At 42.5% G+C, this 13,837-nt stretch overlaps 2 protein-coding genes across 2 annotated transcripts in view; both read right to left on the reverse strand.

The window, feature by feature from the left end:
• LOC127438086 (uncharacterized) overlaps positions 1–13,837 on the reverse strand; it is a 54,227-nt gene that overhangs the window by 23,406 nt on the left and 16,984 nt on the right. The window lies entirely within an intron of this gene.
• The window catches only part of LOC127438264 (uncharacterized), a 67,306-nt gene continuing 61,573 nt past the window's right edge, over positions 8,105–13,837 (reverse strand). Inside the window, exon 15 of the transcript XR_007896701.1 lies at positions 8,105–13,835. The gene's annotated coding sequence lies outside the window, so the exon portion shown is untranslated. The remainder of the gene's footprint in view (positions 13,836–13,837) is intronic.

Here is a 13,837-nt window from a genome sequence, read left to right on the forward strand (position 1 = left end):
TGATGATCATATTTCCTTCCGTTTTTTCTGTCTGGAGCGAATGCTGAGAAAAAAAATGCCCCTACCCCCTTGTTGTTGGGCAACAACAGAAATTACCTAATATATGTGGTTCTGTGTGTTTCACAGTTTCCAGCAGAGATGCAATTTATGGTTGGGATGGGTCATACATGTCCCTACCACTTTTTGAAATAGTTTTTCATCAAGTGTCTTGTGCAGAAGAAATTCTAGTAGTATTACGTCATTAATTACATTTCAGAATCTCATCCAATCATTATCTAGCCTATACCTTATAAGGTCCCACAGCTGTGTCTCATTGCTTGTATGCCGTTGCTTTCACTAGCATGTGAGAAAAACACTCAAGCAACGGTTGCTCAACATTTGGATTATATGGTAGGTGTTTCTGCTGTCAATGTTTCCCTATTCACTGTCATTATATTCGTTATCTGAATCAACAATCGCTTTTCAAGCGGCAATGTTCCTTTTGTGGCAATGTTCACATTACAAGAGTATTCGATGCAGTTGCCTCCGCGTCTGAGACCATCAACCCGCGCATCTTATCACGCGGCTTGTTTAGTGCGTTGCCACGGAGACGTAGAGCGGCATCCGCGCTCAACTCGCCACGTGCCCCACCGAGAACGAACCTCATTATAGCGACCACAAGGAGGTTACCCCATGTGACTCTACCCTCCCTTGCAACCGAGCCAATTTGGTTGCTTAAGAGACCTGGCTAGTGTCACTCAGCACGCCCTGGGATTTGAACTAGCGAACTCCAGGGGTGGTAGCCAGCGTCTTTTAACACTGAGCTACCCAGGCCCCCATTGCACACCGATCTTAATGTTTGGTGTAAGAAAGAACTTTTACATCAGTACTGGATGCCTGAGTATAGAGAATGTGAAGATACTTCACGCCGTGTTGCATGTTGGGACGGGGGCGCCATATTGTGAGGATCATACTCTGTGACCGATACCTGCTTACCTTTTGTTTTGTTTGGCTAAACAGTTGCTTAAATCATTCATATCTTGGAGAAGCGAAGCGATGAAGAAGGGAAAAGAAAAAGAAAAGGGACCCTACCGGGAGAAATTGAATCTCAATGCCAAGCAATAGTATTTGGACAAACTAAGGACGATAAACAACATAGATCCATATGACTTAGCAGCCCAAGACTGGATTACAGACCCCAATGCACTACCTCCACTCACATACACGGACATTGTAAACTATCTCGTTTTTGGACAGAGTGCATACACTTTGCATGAGTTTAAATGTTACAAATCCCTAGAAGCTCATGAACAGTTTTGCAATGGCTGGGTGCAAGATCTGATAAGTCACAAGCCAGCAAATTGTGAAAGCACAGTCATACTCACAAAGGTAAGGAGTCACTCCTCTTTTTGGCCCAATTATTAAATCAAACAAAATACAAAACTTTCAAAAACACTCAGCTATGTGATTATTTTATTAAGCCATAGGCAGCAGATTTAATCAGTCACATTATTAATAAAAAAGATTTGCTATGATCTTGGCATCTTCTTGTTCCCTTCGTGTTTTTTTACACGTAGTAAAGGCAAAAAAACATTCCATTGTCCAGTTTTCTCCCTGAACGATGGCAGATCTTGATGCAACAGGAATGACCTACCATGGCGATGTTTTTCAGAATCACGACAGAAAATCAAAACACTTGCTTCAAACTCATTAGCAGAAAGGCAGTAGGATCCTCACAACATGGCGCATAAACAAAATGATGTCAGTAACCCAAAATTCAACACGGTGTGACATGAACTTCACATTCTCTATATCCGGGAATCAGGGTAAATCCTCAAATCATGCAGGTTGATTATGCACAACTACTTTCACTGTACATGGTTGATTATCTCCATTAAGTTCAGCTGAGCTTCTTGTTTTCTGCTAGTCACTCCTATTGCATGTTAAATCACAAACTCTTGCTTTGATTTTCTTCAGATGCCTAGTTTCCCTTAAAGGGGCAGTACCATTGTTGCTCTGTGACTTCTAACACCTAGTGGTAGGCTATGGTGCTAAAACATTACTGAAATTTAATTAGTAGCACAGTATGCTTGGGCATTGTCATGCTGTATAATTTTATGTTGTTGCAGTGATTCGTGTTTTCTTATTCTTTTGCTTTCTTGGGTCAGATCGTATTCCGTTATCACTCAATCGCACATGAAAGAGAGACGCAATCATCTCAAATGCTATTCCTTTGCTTTCCAAGCAACAACTCTTTGTTGTCCTCCATTTGGTACTCACCTTGATGTTCATGCAACTGGTCTCCTTCAGCAACATATACAAGTTTTTATTAATTTTCTTTTGGGGGAATAATATTCTTACCCATAGTTGGCGTTAGGGTTTCAGGCTTTTCTGTTATTAATGTTTACTATTCACAGTCTATAAGATTATTCATACTGCATCCAGTAATTGCTTTTCAAACAGCAATTAACTTTTACAAGAATAGTCGGTGCTTACCAATAAGTCAACTTCATGTCATATACGTTATCGATGGTTTTTGCATTCCCTACTATATTCCTGCACTGGACAATCAGGATCGAGTATTCATACACTTCAAAATATGAAATAGTACTCAAGTGAAGCCTGTGGTCTGATTATAATCTTTCTTCAGTTCAGGTATGGGTATATATATGATTGTCTCATATTTCATTAGTATTATAGTCCAATTGCTTTTTCCTATTGCAGGATTTTCTCTGGTGTTTCTCCGATTTACAATATTTCCTGTTGATGTTTTTCATTGTAGTCACCCTTCTCACATCAACACTATATCTTGATTATATATCATGATTGGAAGAATGTTTACCATCGCGTTCCCTGTCAAAAGCTACACTTAAAGCTGCGCTTGATTCAGCGCTTATGGGAACGTCTTTAGGAGTGACCAGCTGTGAATATGCGTGCAACACGTCAATTAAACTGACTAGAACCTTTATAGCCTCTGTTGGTGATATCATCAGAATGCGCCAGTACCAGGGGCTATAAATAGATGTGCCACAGGTGCATCTTCAAGTCTTTTGTCATCAGACCACTATGTGATGTGTTTGCGCTTCTCAGCTCACTATTTTTCTTCTGATAGGAGTTAGATTTGTCAGGCAGTGTGCAGAAAACTTTCTCTTTCTCTGTCATTCAAGTGTGGAAAAGACGAAAGAAAAAATGAACGATCAACAAAGCAAATGGTGTGTGTTTCCATGCTTAAGTCCTATGGCTGTATCAGACACACACCAGTTTTGTTTTGTTTGTTTGGGGGAACAAGGTGAGTTGGAGCGAGGTGAGTATGAGCATTGTGAGCTGTTCACAGTGAAGACGCTGTGCGCTCGTCTCGCTTACTTCCAAGAGCCAGCACCCACCATTCCATCATGGGGCTCGCATATGGATCTGGCTGAGGAGCGAGAGACGGGTCCGTCCCTGTCGCTAGCTCACTCTCCAGATCGTTTGTCGAAGTGCGCCCCGGTGCCTCTTCGGTTCATGAGGGGGACGATGAATCTCTTGGGTCTGCAGACTTTGAGTTGCCTACCTCTGAACTTTCCTCACGTGATGACAAAGTGGTTGAGGAATTACTCGAGGTGGTGACTTGTGCGGTGGCCAGATTACAGCTAGACTGGCCACGCGAACAAGAGACCCCCAAACGATCGAAACAAGAAGACAGATTTCTGTCTGGTGGCCGGGGGAGGGAACACAAAATCAGTCTCTCCCCTTCTTTGAAGACCTCCATGATGAGTGGAAACCTTATACTTCCCGTATCTTTGTGCCTTCGACGTCAACATATTCGACTATCGTGGGTGCTAAGGCACGGGGGTATACGATGATGCCACAGGTAGAAGAGACGCTCGCGAGCTCTCTCTCGCCTGGTTCGACATCATCATTAAAAAGACCAACTCTCCCCACAAAGCCGTGTAAAACAACCTTAAAGCTTGTGGGGAAAGCTTATCAAGCAGCAGGTCAGGCCGATGCTGCGCTACACACCATGGCAGTGTTACAGGCATACCAGGCCGATCTGTTGAAGGACCTGAGTGCGGGTAGTACAATCAACAAGGAAGCATTCTCAGAGCTTCGTCGAGCCACAGATTTATCTCTCCGTGCAACCAAGCAGACGGCTAGCGCTATCAGCCGTTCAATGGCTGCTTTGGTCAGCATGGAGAGGCATCTGTGGCTAAACCTCACGGGCATCAAGGATAAGGACGGAGTATTCCTACTTGATGCCCTGTTCTCACCTTCTGGCCTGTTTGGCGATTCGGTGAATACAGTCGTCACCAGGTTTTGGGAGGTGAAAAAACACAAGGAAGCCTTTGTGCAATTCCTTCCTTGCCACACTCAGGGGGAGGGGCTGCTGGCCACCCAGCCTCGCCCCGGTCCTTCTAGAAGGGAGGCTCAAAAACAAAGTGTGGCGAATCGCACTCCCCCTTGTAAAGATTGGGGACCGGCTCGTCACCCTCAGCAGCCTCCAAAGCAAGACCTCAGGACCATTATTTCCAAAAACGACGGTCTTGCGCCCAGCATTGTGGGGGTAGCCCCCCTTGGGACGGGGCGTGCAAAACATCTACCCGCTTCTTCCCAACACCCCCACGAAATCCCTCCATCCCCACCGCCTCTGGTGTTTCGGGGGGCAGCGGTTTCCAGCGAAATGTTGAGTGTTCCGATGCTTCCAGCTGTCGCCCAGGACACGGAACATCCAACATCCTCTAAATGGGAAGTATCAAAATTGGTATCCATTTCAGAGAACCTGGCAGCGTGGAAGCTACTGCCAGGTATTTCTATGTGGGTCCTAAAGACAGTAGAAAAGGGCTACAGAATTCAATTTGTTTGCCGTCCTCCACGTTTCAACGGCATGGTCCCCACTACCGTGAAACTGGAACAAGCACATTTACTGTCACAAGAGCTGCAATCTCTTCTAGTCAAAGGGGCCATAGAACATGTTCCCCTTCCAGAGAGAGATTCAGGTTACTAAAGCAGATACTTCCTGGTTCCCAAGAAGGATGGGGGATTGCGTCTGATTTTAGATCTTCGAGGCTTGAACCGCTCAGTCAAGGCGCTCAAGTTCAAGATGCTAACTGTCAAGACGATCATGTCACAAATTCAACATTGTGATTGGTTAGTCACGATCGATCTCATGGACGCATACTTTCATATAGAAATACTACCACAACACGGAGTTCCTGAGGTTTGCTTTCGGGGGCGAAGCTTACCAATATCGGGTTCCTCCATTTGGTTTAGCCTTATCACCTCGCACATACACAAAGTGCATGGATGCAGCACTGGCTCCATTGCGACTCCAGGGCATCCGCATTTTGAATTACTTAGACGACTGGCTGATACTAGCACAATCGCAAGAACTGGCATTACAGCACAGAAATGTCATCTTAGCTCATCTAGTTTCTCTGGGGTAGAGACTCAATGACGAGAAAAGCATTCTTTCTCCTGCCCAGAGAACGACATATTTAGGGATTGTATGGAATTCGATCACAATGTGGGCACAGCTGTCTCCCGCTCGAATCGAGACCATTCAGAACACCCTGAGCAAAGTCAGTCTAGGCCAAGATCATACTGTTCTTCAGTATTAACGAATGTTAGGTCTCATGGCATCTGCATCCTCTGTGATCCATATGGACCTTTTGCATATGAGACCGTTTCAGTTGTGGCTCAAAGCCAGGGGATTTCATCCAAGAGCCAATCCCCGAAGGCAGATAAGGGTTACGCGCCGCGGGCTACGTACCCTCTCTATGTGACTCAGACCCCGGTTCCTCGCCTTGGGTCCCACTCTAGGTGCATCTTGCCGTTGCAGATTGCTAACGACAGACGCCTCCCTGTCGGGCTGGGGAGCGGTCTTAAGTGGTTGTCCAGCTCAAGGGGAATGGGAGGGTCATCAGCTCGATTGGCACATCAACCGTCTCGAATTGATGGCTGTATTTCTGGCCCTGAAGTACTTCCTCCAGCATCTGAGAGGCTGCTATGTCCTGGTGCGGGTGGACAACACAGCAGCAGTCTCTTACATAAATCACTAAGGAGGTCTGCGGTCGCGCAAGCTAAACAGACTAGTGCGGCAGATTTTTCTTTGGGCCCAGGGCAAGCTCCTGTCACTCAAAGCAGTATACATCCCTGGATGCCTGAATGTGGGAGCGGATTTACTGTCTAGACAGAAAATACTGACGGGAGAATGGAAACTCCACACCAAGGTAGTGAAACAAATCTGGTTAAGATTTTACGAAGCAGAGGTGGACCTCGTCGCCTCCCAACAGACAGCACAATGTCCCCTCTACTTCTCTCTGAGTCACCCAGCCCCCCTGGGTCTAGACGCGATGGCGCATACGTGGCCCAAAATGCGCCTGTATGCGTTTCCTCCGGTTTCTCTGCTCCCTGGAGTTCTAGCCAGAGTTCGTTAACAAGGATCTTGCCTCTTACTGATAGCGCCGCGTTGGCTGAACAGAGTATGGTTCTCGGAGATAATATCTCTCCTCGACGGCTCACCTTGGGCGGTACCGGAGAGGGGGGAACTTCTGTCTCAAGCGCAGGGGACAATATTTAATCCCCGGCCCGAGCTGTGGAACCTTTATGTTTGGCTCCTGAAGGGTACCAACTGAGGGACACTGGGTTTTCACCTGAAGTTATTGTGACCATTTTGAGTGCTAGGGCTCTTTCCACTAGAAAAAGTTATGCCAATAAATGGGGTGTCTTTGAAAGGTGGTGCACTGCACATAATGCAGATCCAGTTAGCTGCCAGATTGCTTCAGTTCTGGACTCCCTGCAGGAGAAATTATCAGTAGGCACATGCCCTGCCACTCTCAGGGTTTATGTGGCCGCTCTGTCGGCTCGTCACGCCTTGATTGACGGGGTGCCACTGGGGAAACATCCTTTGCTCACTCGCTTTGTTCGTGGGGCCATGCGACTGAGGCCTCCCATTAGAACCGGGATCCCTTCATGGGACTTAGCTATAGTCCTTGAGGGTCTGGTTGAGACCCCCTCTGAACCTCTAGAATCGGTGTCTGACAAGCTCCTGACTCTAAAGATGGTTTTTCTTATGGCTATCACTTCTTTAAAAAGAACTGGGGATTTGTAGGCTCTGTCTGTCTTGCCATCCTGCTTAGACTTTGCCCCAGGAATGGCGAAAGCAATATTGCATCCTCATCCTGACTACCTGTCTAAGGTTCCTATCTCGACCGTATATCCTGTCACTCTTGAGGCCTTCTGTCCTCTGCTGTTCACAATGCCGGATCAGGAGAAACATCACAGACTGTGTCCAGTCCATGCTCTTCAGGCCTACGTCCACTGTACTAGCCGGTGGCGTAAGTCAGAGCAACTATTCGTTTGTCATGGGGGCTGTAACAGGGGGGCGGCCGCCACAAAACAGACAATGTCACATTGGATGAGGGATGGTATTGCCCTTGCCTATGAGGCGCACGGTCAAGCTTCGCCAGTAGGCATCAGGGCTCATTCTACCGGGGGGGGGGTGCCCCTCTGCAGCATGTTTGTAATGCGGCAGGCTTGTCCTCTCCGCGCACATTCATAAGATTTAATAGTTTGGATGTTCATGCCACTCCGGGCTCTCACGTCCTTGAGTCAACATCACAAGCTCATGTCTGAGATCTTTCGCGTTCTTGTGAGCACACACTACACAACCGTAAGGGGTCCAGACACCCACAGTGCGGCGGCGTGGGTATTCTCATTCCCATAATTGCTGAATCAAGCACAGCATTAAGTGTAGCTTTTGACAGGGAACGTCTCGGTTTACTTGACTGTAACCCTTGTTCCCTGAAAAAGCGGAACGAGATGCTGCACTTCATTGCCTCACTGAGGATGTCCCAGGACTGCTCTTCAGACAAATACACCTGACGATGCACCTGTGGCACATCTATTTATAGCCCCTGGTACTGGCGCATTATAATGTCACCAACAGGGGCTATAAAGGTTCTAGTCAATTTCATTGACGTGTTGCACACATATTCACAGCTGGTCACTCCTAAAGACATTCCCATAAGCGCTGAATCAAGCGCAGTATCTCGTTCCACTTTTTCAGGGAACAAGGGTTACAGTCAAGTAACCCGAGACGTTCTCTGTAACAGAAGGATCAATCGTTGCTGCTTGCATACTGACATCAGCGGTAGGCAACTGCACATCAGTGTATAACTGATGCCAGTCAGAATATTTTAAATCATTTCATTTCATTTATTTATTTATAAAGCACAAATAAACACAACAAATTTGACCACTTTGCTGTACAGAACCAGGTTTTAAAATAAAACAAGTAGAATAAAAAAAATCAATAATAACATCAAATTATGATAAATTAAAAGCCAAAGTAAAAAGTTAAGACTTTAACTTATATTTAAAATCTTGTAGGGAGGTGGCAGATCTGACAGACAGAGGTAGGCTGTTCTATAACTTAGGGCCAGCAATCGCAAATGCACGGTCACCTCTCAGATATAATCTTGATCTGGAAAAGGACAGAATGTTCTGATCGGCGGATCGTACACATCTGATAGGCTTTATTTCGCTTAGCAGGTCCGACAGATAGACAGGCGCCAAGCCATTTAGTGACTTAAAAACAAACAATAATACCTTAATATAAATTCTATAACACACTGGCAACCAATTTAAAAGACCTTAAAATCAGAGTGATGTACTCAACATTTACGCACCCCAGTTAAAAGTCTGGCAGCAGTGTTTTGGACCATTTGAAGCCGTAAAATAGAGGACTTTGATATTCTGGTATATAAAGAATTACAATAATCCAAGCGGGACAAAATGAAAACATGGATAACTCTCTCAAGGTCTTTAAAAGATAAAAGACCTAACTTTGGCCAGAAGTTTCAGATGAAAACTTGACTTAACCACTGAACTAATATGTTGATCAAACTTGAGGGAAGAATCAAAAATCACTCCCAAGTTTTTGAAAGCTGGTTTGATGTAAGATGTCAGATTGCCAAGATTAAGGTTTGTATTACCTTTAACCACAGTGGGCCCAAACACAACAACTTTCGTTTTGCTCTCATTTAAGTTTAAGAAGTTCGATGACATCCAAGATCTAATATCGGCCAGACTTGCAAGCAGGGTTTCCAGACCTTTCTTGTCATTTTGTTTCATCAGCAGATAAATTTGGGTGTCATCTGCATAAAAATGTAAAGCCACTCCATGCTTCCTTAAAATTGACTCGAGGGATCATATAAAGGGAGAAAAGAGTGGGAGCAAGAATAGAGTCTTGAGGGACACCACAAGTAATGGGAGCTACAGAAGAAACAGAACATCCAATACCTACGGAAAAAGTTCTATCGCTAAGATAAGAATTGAACCAACAAAGGGCACTTCCTCGGATACCCACACAGTGTTCCAAGTGTGACATAAGAATGCCATGGTCAACAGTGTCAAACGCTGCACTCAAATCTAATAACAATAAAATTGCAGAATCCCCAGTATCAATGGATAGCAAGATGTAATTTAAAACCCTTAGGAGAGTCGATTCAGAACTGTTTTTTCCGAAAACCAGACTGAAATTTTTCAAAAATGCTGTTTCTTTCCAAGAAACTCTGTAATTGATCCAACACAACTTTCTCCAAAAGTTTTGCAGAAAAAGGTAGATTTGAGATTTATCTCATTTTAGACCAATCTGTTGGGTCCAAATTTGGCTTTTTCAGTAATGGTTTCACCAAGGCATGTTTAAAATACACTGGAACAGACCCAGATAAAAGACTGTTATTTACTACTGATAAGATCCACATCCGAACACTATCAAATATCTGTTTAAAAAAGTACGTAGGAACAATATCAAGGGAAGAGGTGGTGGGCTTCAACTGAGCAACTATGTTCATTAAGAAGGACATAGAGATCGGCTCCAATGTATTTAAGAGCATGGTGCAGCTGGGAGGATCCAAAGGATCATCTGTTGAAGGCACAAACGACTGTCTAATCACTGCTATTTTATCCACAAAGAATTCAGAAAATGTTCACATAGTGTGGAAGACTCAGCAGGATATGTATTACCTATAGGATTTATGATAGAATTTAAGTTATTAAACAGTGTCCTGGGTCTATTTGAGTTATTAGATATTATGTCAGAAAAGTAATTTGACTTCGCAGCTTTCACTGCTTTTTGATATTTAATTAGAGATTCCCGTAAGATTTCAAAAGACACTTGTAACTTTTCCCTTTTCCATCTATGTTCTGCCCTCCTGCAAGCTTGTCTTAATAACCAAGTACTGCTATTTAACCATGGTTCAAATTTATTTTTATGATATTTCACTAAATGCTACATCAAATTCCTCCCCAGATGTTGGACCAATTCTTCATGTCCATCGTGTAGGTCTAATGATTTTAGTATCATGATGAACAAGAGGAACAGTGAAAGTTACCGGCTTGTGGTCTGAAAAATTAAATACCCTATTTGAATGTCAGAAATAGACAGGCCATGGGACAGAACCAGATCAAAAATATGGCCATGTGAGTGCGTTGGTTCTTTCACCAATTGTTCACAATCAAAGACATCAATAAGACTGACAAAGTCTTTGGCTAATGCATTAGAGGCACAACAGACATGAATATTAAAGTCACCAACATTTAAAGGTCTGTCATATTTAGGAGTGGTAACCCCTAAAAAATCTGAGAACTCAGTAATAAAGTCTTTGATAAATTTCGGTGGAAGATACACAACCGCCACCACCAATGAGTTTGTCTGGTCCATTGAGATCAACTGTAATTCAAAGCTTGTATATGTATCAGTTTGTAGTATCAAATCAAATGGGATGTACCAACCATGTATTGCAATTATGCAATGTTTCCTTTTAATAAAGGGTCATTTCAATGTACCAGTGTAGGTATTTGCATTGGTGGTTAAATTGCCCCAATAATGTCTAATTACATAATCGTCTTTATCAGTCAACATTTATGTATTCAGCATATTACAGCTTGCCACAACTTTGCGTGGGTACACTGTTTGCTGAGGCACATTGCAAGCATTGCTTCCCATTTCATGGGCAGTCTGTTTCACAGACATATTGTGTTTCACATACGCATCACAACAGTTTCAAGGCTAGTCTGTTCACACAGACACATTGCAACCAATTCACGGCCAGTCTGCAACACAGGCACATCGCAACCAATTCACGGCCAGTCTGTTTGCACAGACATATCACAGCCAATTCATAGCCAGTTTGTTTCAGACATGTCACAAAGCAATGCCACCCATTCCATGGGCAGTCCATTTGCACATACACATCACAAGCTATGCCATTTCACAATGCTAGTCATCTTTTAGCAGGAATGGCATTATTCTGCAGTTTGTAAGGTTTTCATGTTTGCGTCATATACAGTTATATTAATGTAATTTACAAATATTCTGCTTCTTTCAGGTTCCTTCACATTGAGACCTGGTCGTTCTAAGTTGAACTATTAGTAGGTCTCCTTTGGGGGATTTTTTAATTGGGTTCTAATTCCTTTTGGTGGTTATAAGTCTAAATTAGGTCTAATTTCCTTTTTGGGGCAAGTTCCTCTTCCCTGCCTTCATCACCTTCCGGCAGGATCTGATGGTTCGAGTGAGAATCCTAATGCTGAACTGTCGGATGGGGCTTACACCATGGGAAACTTATCTATAACTAACCCTTGTTATTAGATACTATTGAGTTCTCTGAGAGAAATGTACAACGAGGCTAAACGCACACTTTAAAGAAAATTCTTTTTTTTCTGGACACAAAGTGTATCAAGATTGGAGAAATGAATTTCTTTCCATTATATACTGATGCAGCAACATAATTTGTAATCCCAGATGTGAATGACTTTTTTTTCTTCGGAACACAAACAAATGTTTAGAAGAATATCTCAGCTCTGTTGGTTCATACAATGCAAGTGAATTGTGGCCAACACTTTGAAGGTCAATATCATTGACAGTAGCATAAAAATAATCCATATGGCCCCAGTGGTTAAATCCATGCCTTCAGAAGTGATATGATAGGTGTGGGTGAGAAACGGATCAATATTTAAGTCTTTTTTTTTTTTTTTTTTTACTATAAATGTACTTTCACCGGCCTTCTATGCATGTTCACGAGTTTTTGTCTTTCTATTTTTTGCCGATTCACATTCTTCGTGCATAATGCCACCTACTGGCAGGGAGGAGAAAGAATAAAAGGGAGGGATAAAGCAAAGGAAAAGAATAACTAAATTATTTGTTCAACAGCCCAGTAGATGACAATATGCACGAAGAATGCGAATTGGCAAAAAAACAGAAGAAGAATTCTCGTGAATGTGCGTACAGTAGGAGGGCTGGTGAAAGTATATTTACATGAAACAAATAACGAAATATTCATCTGTTGCTCACCCACACCCATCATATCGCTTCTGAAGACAATAGGTTAAACAACTGGAGTCGTATATGTTACTTTTAGGCTTCATTTATGTGCTTTTTGAACCTTCAAAGTTCTGTCCACCATTCACTTGCATTGTGTGGACTTAAAAGAGTTGTTCTTCTAAAAATCTTCATATGTGTTCAGCAAAAGAAAGTCATACATATCTAGGATGGCATGAGGGTGAGTAAATAATGAGAGAACTTTCATTTTTGGGTGAACCATCCCTTTAAAATTAGAGTTGTGACTGTGATAGGAGACTTTAGACCTCTCACATTAAGACATCACTCCACCAGAGATGGCATTCCTAGAAGAAAATAGGGAACAGCTCACTCTAGAAGATACAGACAAATAGATAGAGAACATTTAATATAAAAAAAAAAAAATTAAAAAAAAAAAAAATTGTCATGCATTGATTGTATTATAGTGGATTCTTTACATTTAGAATTACTCATTTTCATCTTTGTCCATGTTTTGGCTTTTAAATGACAGATTTTGGACACTAGATTGTAAGATCAAGGAGAAACGGATAACTTCTATAGACTGCTTTTCATGAAAGAAATACTAGTGTTTGTAAGGCAGCAAAATAAGTTACGTTTTAGGCTTTGGTTCATTGTTTATGAAATGTTGCATCAGAGCCGCTTTGTTGTTGTCATGGCACTCTTTGCTGTGTCAAGCCAGATATCGATGGTTAAATATATGAAAAAATAAAAGACCAATCACAGTTCACTATGCAAGATTATGATAATGTCATCAATGTCGATTACATTTTAAAGTAAATTTCAAAAAATATGTCGAATGGAGTCTGTACATGACTGTACAGTTTAATACTTGCGGTTAGGCGTTTAGGACAAACCCCAGCCAGAATGAGGATTAAGTATCAGTACTGACTTCCAAATACTGACTTAATACCATTTTAGCTATCCGCATTTATCATATTATAGTGAATCCCCATAGTCGGAACTTCTCACCTCTTAATTTCCATCTAAATTCACTTTTTTAGATGAGATCTGTTTTTTTCTTATGCTGAGAAAAAAACCTGTGGGACCATGTATTTCAGATTTGTCAATTTTAATTAAGTTTCCCCACTGTGATGCAGTTTCTATTAGAGCAAGATGTTTTTACTTACCACATCCACAGAGCTCCACAGTGAGTATTTGAACCAATCACATACAGGAGAGGATGGATATTTATAGTCTTCAGTAAGGGAGCTGATGTAGCTGCCAGCATCTTTATTGTATGGAAAAACAATGCTTTTGTAACTAACACCTAAATATTGCCTATTGTGCTTCCAGTAGTAGTGAGAATGGCATATTGCAGGAAGTATCACAGGTCAGTTCTATTTCATTTCTCTGCTCTGTAGATACCAGAACACATATTTGATGTTAATGTTTGAATAAGAGCACTTCAGTGTCATTTGAGTCTCACTCAAAGCACAAATGTTCTGTTTCTCACAGGTCACAGGGAAATGGTCCAGTGGCCTGTGTCCTGTTGGAAAGCCT

This window comes from Myxocyprinus asiaticus, chromosome 49 (genome assembly GCF_019703515.2).
Source record: "Myxocyprinus asiaticus isolate MX2 ecotype Aquarium Trade chromosome 49, UBuf_Myxa_2, whole genome shotgun sequence".
NCBI classification, from domain to species: domain Eukaryota; kingdom Metazoa; phylum Chordata; class Actinopteri; order Cypriniformes; family Catostomidae; genus Myxocyprinus; species Myxocyprinus asiaticus.